General features: G+C 59.5%; 1 non-coding gene across 1 annotated transcript; it reads left to right on the top strand.

The window, feature by feature from the left end:
• Positions 1–3,660: 3,660 nt before the first annotated feature.
• LOC112548993 lies at positions 3,661–3,824 on the top strand. Its single transcript, XR_003092433.1, has one exon. It is a non-coding gene; the product is annotated as a U1 spliceosomal RNA (small nuclear RNA).
• Positions 3,825–4,629: the final 805 nt, after the last annotated feature.

Raw genomic sequence — 4,629 nt, 5'->3', positions numbered from 1 at the left:
TCCTCTTGAATTTGCCCAAGGGAGGGGCGAGGACCACTTCCCTGGGAAGTTGGCTCCAGATTTTGGCCACCCTAACTGTAAAATATTGCCTCCTGATCTCCAACCTAAACCTGTTCTCCATCAGCTTATGACCATTGTTCCTCGTCACCCCAGGTGGTGCTGGGGAGAAAAGGGCTCTGCCTATTTGCTGTTGATCCCCCTGATGAGCTTGTAGGCAGCCGCCAGGTCCCCCCTCAGCCTCCTCTTGCTGAGGCTGAACAGGTTCAGGTCCCTCAGTCTCTCCTCATAGGGCCTGCCCTGCTGCCCTCTCACCAAGCGGGTGGCCCTCCTCTGACCCCTCTCCAGGCTGGCCACATCCCTCCTGAAGTGCGTTGCCCAGTACTGGACGCAGTACTCCAACTGCGGCCTGACCAGTGTCGCGTAGAGGGGGAGGATCACCTCTCTGGACTGGCTTGAGATGCACCTTTGGATGCATGACAAGGTCTGACTGGCTTTGCTGGCTGCGGTCTGGCATTGGCGGCTCATGCTCATCTTGGAGTCAATAATGACTCCAACATCCCTGTCCACCTCTGTGCTTTCAAGAGGGGAGCTCCCCGTCCTGTATGTGTGCTGTGGATGCCTTCTCCCCAGGTGCAGCACCCTGCACTTGTCTGCGTTGAACCCCATCCTATTCTCGTCTGCCCACTTGTGTAGTCTGTCTAAATCTAGTTGCAGCCTCTCTCTCCCTTCAAGCGTGTCCACCTCGCCCCCCATCTTAGTGCCTGGCTACACAGTCGGCGGGCTTGCTCACAGACCGGGATTGCTCGAGTGTTTGGTAAATTAGGACCAGAGACCGCATAAGTCTCCCTGATCACCTCCCAGTCTCCCTGAAGCAAACTGACTTTATTCTGCTCGTGCTGCTCTTTGTCACCAGTGAGCTCAGTGCACAAGCCGACCTGCGTGCGAGGCTGCTTGGGGCGGCTGGATGCTGCCCGGTGCAGAGCGAGTGCTGCGAGATGTGAGGACAGACTGGCCCGCGGGTAGAAGCCAATGTGGGGCTGGGTCAGGGCCGGGAGCCGGGGCAGCCCTGTGGTGGGCATCGGAGAGCACCCACGGCTAGGGGCCGTCCCGGGGCCTGGGACAGCCTGGGACAGCAGAGCAGGGATCGAGCCCCTGGGCCCCGGGCAGGAGGGTGAGACGCTCGTGTCCCGGTCGGCCCCACTGCTGTTCTCAGGCCCCAGGCACCGCTGGGAGCCCCCCATGGCCAGTGCCCTCCCCGCATGGCAGCCCCCGCAGCACGGCCTGGCCTGACCGCCTGCACCCGGGCTGAGCCCTGCCGCCCCCTCCCAGTGCAGCCCTGGCTGGACGGCAGCAGGTAATGGTCCCCATCGGGTGGTCTGGCAGCTGCCCCCACACACGCCGTGCAGGGTGCCCCAGCGGCACGTGGAGCCCTTTCTAGTGCAGCCAGCGCCGTGGGGGCAGGAGACAGACCCCCGGGGTAGGCACAGGCCCTGGGGTAGTTGGGGCTGTGCCTTCCTCCCCTTCCCACCCCCTCCCCAGAAGGGGGTGGAGCAGGGGGTGAGGGCTGGGGGTCCAGGGCAGGGTTCATGCAGGTGACAAGGAGCCCGACATGGAGCTTTGTTCCCGGGGCTATCTCAACTGCAAGGCCTCCAGGCTCCTGCACGTAGGAGGCTGCCTTGGATTTGGGAACCTCTGCAGCCCCAGGCTGGAGGGTCTGGGAGAGAGAGACAAACCTGAAATGGGAGGATCCTGACCAGCCGGAGGGAGAACAGGACCACAGCCATGGCGAAGAACACCAAACCCTCTCCATGGGGGATTCTGAAGGGTGGACCCAGCCCAGGGAGGGAGGATGTGTGCACCCCAGGCCTTTCCATAGGGGACACTGAAGCCCAATTTGACAGATTTTGCCTTGGTGAAAAACCCGCGGTTCAAAGGCAACACAGTGCCTTGGTCTGGCTGCTATGGCATGCTGTAAAAACAGCAGGTGAGGAAAAAGATCAGCGAGCCTCTGAAATTGAGGGAAAGGAGGAGCTAATCCAGATTCTGAAAGATAGATGTATTCAGTTGGAAACCAGGAATCACACTCTAAAGGGGTTGTCTTGGAACTTGGAGAATGAAAATGAGCGATCGAGAAAAATAAATCAAGACAATGCCTGACAATTGGAATTACTGGACCAAGAAAAGGCTAGCCGAGAAGCCTTGCAACAATTGGTAAAGACAATGGCTAAAGACCAAGCCGAGAAGGGAGCCAAGGCCAACCATGGCCCCTGTCTAAATACCATTAACCCTTTGAAAAAGGAACTGCAGGAACGCAGCCTGCAAGTAGCAGCTGTCATCCGGGGAGACCAAGCCAGGGATCCAGACATCCCCTTCAATCCAGGAGAGATGTGGGGAGATCCAGAGGATGCAGGGGAGCCCTCTCCTGAAGACCCTAAGTCCAATCAGGAGAGGAGCCTGGTGCCCGAGGTGAGCGCAATCACGCGGACCTCAGTCACTCGGGACGCTCAGGGAAAACCCACGGAAACCACGCAGGTAATGGGCCCCCTCAGGGGAGCTGATCTAGCAGCCCTGGGCAAGACCCTGGGATCTGCTAATGTTAGCAATTTGGGACAGTGGTTGCAGAAATCCCTCAACGCAGTGGAGTGTGAAGCCCCGAGTGTCCGGGAATGGCACCGCCTACTAAGGGCTTGCGCCGCCCCAGAGATTCAGGCAGCGATGGATCGGGAGGACAGCTTTGGGGGAGACAATATTCCCCGGACCATAGTGGTTTTGGGGATCGGTTTGGGGAGAAAGGCATTTAAGGGACAGTTTGGGGCCAGCCACCAGACACCTGGGGAACCTGTTAGGGACTGTGTGATCTGGTGTGTTATGTTGGGATTGCTGTCAGGGACCGTTCTGCCCCTAGACAAGGAGAACAAACAGACATCGGTCATAAGACGTATAGATTACCCTCCTGGGTTTTGGAAGGAGGTACAGGAAGGCATGCATCAGCCCATAATGGACTGATGGGGCCGCTCCGAGAGACCGGGAGATATGTGCTGGGAGAAGTCCTAGCCCGGGCTCGGGATGCGGAGAGCCAGTTGCACCTCTGTCCTCTTTGTTCTCTGTGTCCACTTCCGCACCAGGGCCGAGATCCTTGCAGCAGACACTTCCTCCACCTGGGCAACTGGGCAGCCCGGCTCAGGACCAGCATCTGGGATGCTTTGCTCCCCACCCCCACCTACCCAGGGAGAGTCTGCACCCGGGGCTGCCCTGGCCCCCCTGCTGTGCTGGGCCCTGAGCCCCCCCCCGGGGGCAGTGCAGGACCAGGGCCCGGCAGAAAGCACCCCACAGCCCTGGCCTGGGAAGAACGTGGGGGACACCCACGGCTGGAGTGGGGTGGGCAGAGCAATGCTGATGACGAAGGCAGAGGGGGCGGTCGTATGCAGATCTGGAAGGGAAGGGGTGGGACAGGGAGGGCGCGCAGGGCCTTTCGGGAACAGGGCACTGAGCACTGTTGTGGGGGGCCTGGCACAGGGTGGGGGCGTAGGGGAGGTGGAGGGAGGAGCCCTGCCCCGTTGGGAAGGAGCAGGCCGCAGTGCAGGGAGGGTTGCATGCACTGGCCCGGACTTGTGCGTGGGTTGGCCGGGGGGCGGTGCTGGGGCCCGGCCTGGATCAAGCATACTTACCTGGCAGGGGAGACACCATGATCACTCAGGTGGTTTTCCCAGGGTGAGGCTTGCCCCTTGCACTCCGGGCGTGCTGACCCCTGCGATTTCCCCAAATGCGGGAAACTCGACTGCATAATTTGTGGTAGTGGGGGACTGCGTTCGCGCTCTCCCCTGGCAACGCGGTGCAAAGACAGACTGGAGAGAGGGGCTGGGAGCTGTGTCCGGGACTGCGCTCCTTAGACTTGCCTGCTTGCAGCAGGCAGCGCTACGGGTGCCTGCGCCGGGACCTGCTAGGCGGCGGAGGGGCTGGAGGCGGGGGTGCAGCATCTGCTGAATGTCTCCAGCTCTTCGCAGATTCAGGAAGCAGCGATTGAACCGCAGTGGTCACTGGACAGCTTTGTGCACAATCTCAGCGCAGGAAAGGTGAGCAACTGAAAGTGGAAGCATTGTCCTTGTAGGCTGCACTCTCCAACAGCTGAAGTAGTTAAGAACTTTAACTCCACCTGGCAAGAAGGCTGCAGCCTTTCTTCCAGCACCTCATGAAACCAGAGGCAGGGGCCGCTCCTCTGCCCACCTGCACAAGGGCTGAACGGGACCTCAGAGTTAAGGTTGACCGCAGGATGAACATGAGCCGCCAGTATGATGCTGTTGTCAACAGAGCTAATAGCATCCTGGGATCCATTAACTGATGCATCGCGAGCAGGGCTAAAGAAGTGACACGTCCTCTCTACTCCGTGCTGGTGAGACCCCAGCTGGAGAACTGGGTCCAGTTCTGGGCACCGCACTTCCAAAAAGACATGGAGATTCTTGAAAAGGTCCAGAGAAGGGCCACAGGAATGATTCAGGGCCTGGAGGAAAAACCTATAAGAAAAGACTAAGGGATGTGGGACTGCTCAGCCCGGGGAAGAGAAGACTGAGTTGGGGGCTTGGTGGCCATCTAGAAGTATGTAAGGGTGAATATCAGGAGCTGGGAGAAAAA

Source organism: Alligator sinensis, unplaced genomic scaffold (genome assembly GCF_000455745.1).
Source record: "Alligator sinensis unplaced genomic scaffold, ASM45574v1 scaffold2400_1, whole genome shotgun sequence".
NCBI classification, from domain to species: domain Eukaryota; kingdom Metazoa; phylum Chordata; order Crocodylia; family Alligatoridae; genus Alligator; species Alligator sinensis.
This window is presented reverse-complemented; position numbering and strand designations above follow the sequence as displayed.